The sequence below is a fragment of the Danio aesculapii genome, chromosome 9 (assembly GCF_903798145.1).
Source record: "Danio aesculapii chromosome 9, fDanAes4.1, whole genome shotgun sequence".
Lineage (NCBI taxonomy): Eukaryota > Metazoa > Chordata > Actinopteri > Cypriniformes > Danionidae > Danio > Danio aesculapii.
The window spans coordinates 15,721,106-15,727,889 of record NC_079443.1 but is presented as its reverse complement, the minus strand read 5'-3'; the positions used below and the strand labels follow the sequence as shown (position 1 = coordinate 15,727,889).

General features: G+C 36.7%; 1 protein-coding gene across 2 annotated transcripts in view; it reads left to right on the top strand.

Moving 5' to 3' along the window:
* The window catches only part of tsc22d1 (TSC22 domain family, member 1), an 83,965-nt gene extending 83,204 nt beyond the window's left edge, over positions 1-761 (top strand). For both annotated transcript variants that reach the window (XM_056465021.1, XM_056465022.1), the window contains exon 3: positions 1-761. This exon is cut by the window's left edge and continues 546 nt beyond it. The gene's annotated coding sequence lies outside the window, so the exon portion shown is untranslated.
* Positions 762-6,784: the final 6,023 nt, after the last annotated feature.

The window sequence follows — 6,784 nt, the reverse complement described above, 5'->3', positions numbered from 1 at the left end:
CCTTTGTAGTGTACAATGCTGACTGCGATCTTTTTTAGACGGCAAGCTTCTATAAAAGCAAGCACTTTTATGGTGATGAATGTGACGAAATTGAAAGATCTGCCAATCTGTGCCCCAGCTGGCATGGGGAAGGCAGATGCTTTGAGGACTTCCGTTGATGTAATCATGATACTTCTTTTTTGAATGAAGAAAACGAGGAGGCGTGACGCGTTTAATCCTCACTCGTTCTCTGTGCGGTGAGAATGACGTATTGCAAGGTGAACAGGCTGTATATTATTGTATGATTAGTGTAAGTATTTTGTAAAATAGCGATATCATGCGAAGCGATTGCAAAGACACTATATAGGTTGTACAGATTTAAGGGATGGCGAGGTAGTTTGCTTATCCAGGAGACTTCAATCTTTTTTTTTTTTTTTAAATGCTGTTAAGCAGGATCAGTCTTACGATACTTATCTGATAAATGGAAGAACTACTCCTCTAACACTTACTGTACACTACTTTTTGGTCACTTGAGATGATTTTTTTGAAGTATTACGCCCATGTGATTTGTTTTCAGTTTGGACAGTGAAGTATTCTGGCTCAATCCTCTCACTTACAGTTATTCTCTTGACTATCATATAGCTGACATGGATTTGCATTGTGTACAACTTGTATGCTTATGTTCTGTGCATGTTCTCGAACCAGGAGATAAGTTGTAATATACTGTAATTGCACTTGCCAGGTGAAATTCACAACTCAATAAAGTCATGTTTGTGAAAGCTGCTGAGAGCGATCCTTCAGATACTTTCGTGTGCGTGACTACGGTGGGTGTTTTCGTTTGATCTGGAATTGTAGAAGTGCTAGTTATGGTTTCTGTTTGTACGTTATTCTTAAAATATATGGTGTTTATTCATCTTGATTTGTGGTTGTTCATTCAGTTCGGCTGCATAATATTTAGAAAATATGCGACGTTGTGGAGTTTTGCGATTTAATATTTCTTTCCATTTACCATTTGACTTGAAAAAGGCTAGTTGTTAAAAATAATCATACTAAAATAAACAGGTCATCCATATTCATTTTCTGATCTGATTTAATGCAATTCAGGATTTTAAAAAGGTCAATGAGCAAACATTTAGACTGCGCATGCATTGTGTATCGTCATCTGAGGCGGAAGTAATTTATTACATAAGAAAAAAAGCCTCACAGTGGCTTCTACTGCAGCAAATTCCATATTTCCTTTTGATATTTGGCGCCTGTTTATCAGGAAGTGACAATTTTGTTCTCTCTTACTCATTGGAATTTCTGCTTAATTTGCAAACATTTAAAGCGATATTTCAGTTTTATTCACATTTTTTGGATAGAAACATAGCTATTTTTTTCCTCTTATCTGTACTCCCGGCATTATTATTATTTTTATAGAACAACTCTCCTTTTAAGCTGTAGGTTCACCTTTGAGTCAGTCTAGCCAATGGAAGGCCCCATCTGATTGGACAAATTTGGAGTGCTTGACACATAAATTTAATTCATCATATATGAGATGCTAGTCATGGTTCATATGCTGTTATTAAAATGAGAATTGTTTCTAGTATGCAGCCATGTTTCAGATGATAGCTAAATCAGTTTATTTGCTTAAGATATCGATGAAGCTGATTATCGACCGATGGATCACAACCTTTCATCAAAGTTTTCCCGAATCTATTGACCAACACCAATTTTTAGGATGTTTTTAAAAATCTTATTTATCCACTTCAGATTTTGACTACTGTATGTTGTCAGTAGAACTGGGCTGATAAACCAGATTATATCAAATCGCTCTAAAATTTATGTCAATAGCAATGATAAGCTCTGGACGGTTTTACTCTATATTGATCTAAGAGTCAATCACACAGCAGAAATGTACAACAATGGGAATCTAAAAATGTGTTGACATTAGAGATGCACCGAATTTTCAACCTCTGAAAGTTTATCATCTGAAAATGTGTTATGCCATTTAATGGACCCTCTAATTTTTGTGGCTTAAGTCATTGTTGGGGTACTCTTTTAAATCTGGAAGCATTAACAACTTATATCGAAATTTATATTGTTATCGTTCAGTATGGAAAATAATTATCGAGATTGCATTTTTTCCATATCACCAAGCCCTAATTATCAGTGTTGGAGTTGAGGCTAAATAAACCAAGAGTGTCAGACCATTTAATCTGAAGGATCCACATTTACTGTCTGAGAAATGTCTTCTATTAATTCAGCTGTAAAATCCCAAAAGTAAGAAACTATATAGAGTTGTTACTGATAAAGTAAAAACACTAGCTTAAAAATTAAAAGGGATAGTTCGACCAAAAACGAAAATTTTCTCCTCATTTCCTCACCTTCAAGTGGTTCCAAATCGTTGAGATTTCTATTTTCTTTTCGACACAAGAATAATTTTTGATTTCATCGTAGGAAAAATAAAATACTCAATGTCTACTGGTTGTTTAAACATTTTTTTTTAAAATGATCATCCATTGAGAAGAAAGTGGAGGAAAAAAATGACAGAAATTTCTTTTTTTTTCATTTTTGCATTACTCTGTTGCTTAGCAAATTAACAGAACTATTTGTTCCTTTCTGTCTATGCAAAAATTGTGTATAGAATACAATTTACATAATATTAACGTTTTACTGCACATTTTGTAGTCTTTATTTTCAGAAAGCTATATCAAAAATCTTTTCGCAACATGTCTTGAATTTTTTTTTGGATGGGATTCAAGTTCATTCGGTGACAAATTTTACAGATTTACCAATTAATCTCTAATCAGTAACAAACATTTCAAATAAGTAATCAATTGTGTTTAAAGCAGGACTCTACTAGACAAGATTTTTATACTGAGTGCAATTTCATGAAAGTTTTTAAAAATGTATCCCCTGAATGAATTTTAAGTCATGTATCATATATCAAACTGAAAAATACCCAATGCTTTTAATATTTTTGTCACCTCTTATTGAATTACGAAGTTATTATTATGTAATATAGGTTTTTATCTACATTGATCTTGCCATGACGCCATATAACAATTAAACAAACAAACTTTACATCCAGTCACAGAACTAATCTTAAATACATCAGGCAATGCACTGCCATAATGTAGTGACATCCTTAAGTTGTGGTCTTAACTGCTCTTGAAATAAAATCCTAAAACCTCTTTTAAAGATGAGTGCAAATGTTAAATGTGATCAATCATTTACAATAGGATCAATAAAGTGCGTTCAGTCAAATAAATGTACATTTTCATTTCAACTGCAACAATGTCTGGTAATGCATTGTTAAAATTGATCAGACTTTAATAATCGGTCTTGGTTTATTCTGAAACTATAAAATGCATGGCTATGCATAATGAATGGCTAGACATAATCGAAAACCCAAGATATCTTATCTAAAGTAGAATCTACAGTAATTATGCTGTCTTTGGTTATTTCACCCATGCTTTCCTTACGCCTCATTCACACGGGGCTTCAGCGTCAACACTTGACAGAGGGCGTGTCTGAAGTTGGGGCTGATACGATCGTTATAGCAGCGTCAGCCAATGAAATTAGTCAGCAATCGGCTACTGCCTGAGCTGGTGTATTTGCATACAGCAATCTGATTGGCTGATGCTTCCGTCGCGCTTAAAGTTGAAAAAGTCCCAACTTCTGCAGCGAGCAACGCCACTGAAGAGGCACCGACAGATCCACAATGCAATTCGGCAACGCCTGACATCACCCATTCAAAGTGAATTGGAAGCGTTGAAGCTGGCAGTTCTCGAGAAAGAACTTTCTCTGTTAAAGTTCTCGAGAACTGAAAGTTGCTCCTGAGTTTTATTTCAGTGTGTTGACGTATTTTCTAACTGAAATGGAATATTGAGTTGGGGGGCGTGGTTTATTTTTGCACTCCTATCATCTTTTAATTGCAACAAACTAACTGGGTCAGGTGGCATTTCTGTGTGGAGTTTGCATGTTCTCCCCATGTTCGCATGGGTTTCCTCTGGGTGCTCCGGTTTTCCACAGAAGTCCAAAGATATGCGCTACATGTGAATTGGGTAAGCTAAATTGTCCGTAGTGTATGTGTGTGAATGGAAGTGTATGGGTGTTTCCCAGTGATGGGTTGCAGCTGGGCATCCACTGCGTAAAACATATCCTGGATAAGTTGGCAGTTCATTCCGCTATGGCAACCCCAGATTACTAAAGGGACTAAGTCTTGATTGAATAAAAGTAATGTTTGAGGGGCAGAGAAGTGTCTTTCTGCAGGCTGTGGTGGACATCCAACCCCGCCTAAATCCAAGTGTCAAATCAGAAGTCACTGCCTCCTCACTGCAGCCTGTAGCACGAGGACATACTAGATCAAGGCCCATTTTTTTTATTATTTTATAAAATTAACCATTAAATTGTGTTTTTAATGTATATACCTGCCACAACCTTAAACCCACCTTTCACAGTTATTAACATCTACACCAGGGGTGTCTAAACTTGGTCCTGGAGGGTCGGTGTCCTGCAAAGTTTAATTCCAACCCCAACCATACATCTACCCCTCAGTTATTAACTTCTACACCTACCGCTCTGTTATTAATTTCTACATCTAGTCATTTAACGCCTACACCTACCCTAACCCTACACCTATCCCTCATTTATTAAGGTCTACACCTACCCCTCAGTTAATAATGTCTACACCTAGTCAGTTGACATCAGTTATTAACATCTACACCTTCCCCAGCCCTACACACAACCCTGTTATTAACGTCTACACCTAGTCAGTTAACGTCAGTTATTTACCTCTACACCTACCCCTCAGTTATTAAAGTCTAGACCTAGTCAATTAATGTCTACACCTACCCCAACCCTACACCTACCCCTCCCTTATTAACGTCTACACCTTACCCCAACCCTACACCTACCCATCCATTATTAACATCTACACCTACCCCAACCCTACACATACCCCTCAGTTATTATAGTCTACACTTAGTCAGGTAACGTCAGTTATTTACCTATTCACCTGCCCCAACCCTACACCTACCCCTCAGTTATTAATGTCTACACCTAATCAGTTAATGTCAGTTATTAACATCTACACCTACCCCTCACAGTTATACTGTCTACACCTACCCCAACCTTAAACCCAACCATCACCGTTATTAATGTCCCCAACTCTAATCTGTAATGTCTACACCAGGGGTGACAAACTAACACACGCTTACCTGCAGGTTGCAAACAAACCTGAAGGACTTGATTAGTTTGATCAGGTGTGTTTAATCAGGGTTGGAACTGTGCAGAGCTGCGGCCCTCCAGGAACTGAGTTTGACTCCCCGGGTCTATACCTACCCCTACCCTAAACCCAACAATCAGTTATTAACATCTACACCTACTCCACCGCTAAACCCAACCCTCACAGTTATTAACGTCTACACCTACCCCAATCCTAAACTGAACCATCAGTTATTAATATCTACACCTACCCTAAACCCAACCATCAGTTATTATTGTCGACACCTACTCCACCCTCAAACCCAACCCTTACTGTAAGCATGCGCATTATAATGTCTGAGGTGATACTTTGATATGGGCAGGGTTGGATGTCCAACACAGGGTGCAGCGAGACCTACTTGGAGGGGCATGGCTAAGCATATCTCACCCAATTTGTCAAAATTATATCATCAGAGGAGGACTGCCATTTCAGAGCGGAAGCAAATGGTCAGATTTGCCAAAAGATTACTAAAATTTTTTTTTTCCTGTTAGGGATGAAAAAATTATCTGTGCAAGACAACCCAGTGTGCACTACTAGAATAAATGCTGTAAATTATGATTTCATGTGGATTTTAAGGACTGCAGAGCTAGATAGAAGACCTCAGATGTTGAAGGAAAAAGGATCAAAACTCAGAGATTGTCATCATCATCCTCCAGCTCCAGTGGGATTGTCTGTACACTTAGGTGAGTTGTCTGTTAATTTTAAATGACATATTCTTTTACATAATCTATTGCAACATTCATGAATGTTCACTTTGGAAAAAAACAATAAAATATTAAAGCGATAGTTCAAAAATGAAAACTGACTTTCATTCAAGTGCTTCCAAACCTATCTGAATTTCTTCTGTTGAGCACAAAAGAAGATTTTTTTTGAAGAGTGATGGAAACCGCACAAATAACATGACTGAAAACTATGAATGTGCACTCTCTGATCCTCTCATGGACAGTACATTATTGCTGATAAAAAAAGAGGAGACTATATTTAAAAAGATATACGTAAACAACCAACCAACATTAATTTTTAGTTATAACCGTTGCATTGCCCTGTTCATTCATTATATGAGCAGATCGGAGCATACATATTTAGTCACGTTATTGTTACAAGTTCTTTTTGCATCAAGCCATTTTCCTTAACAAAATTAACAGTTTTGTAGTGAAAAAAATAATAATATATATAAATAATATATTTATTATCTATAATAATTGTAAAAAATAAAGCTGACTACTTTGGATTTTAACGAGGGACCACTGCACTGTGATCAAAGCTTTTAATCGTAACAATATAAATTGATATCGGCAGATGCCTTGTTGCTAGGTTACCAATACTACAGTCGGCTGCTCTAACAACGCTCCTAATTCACATTTTGACAAACTTTACGTTACGTTGGCTCTTTAAAATATCTTGTTGATCAACAGAAGAAACTGGTTTGGAACAAGCGAGTAAATAACGACAGAATCTTCATTTTTGGGTTGAACTATAACTTAAACATTAACCAAAATAAGTGTCGAAAAATCAAAACATACCAAGCATTATGCAAATGTGTTTGACGTTTAT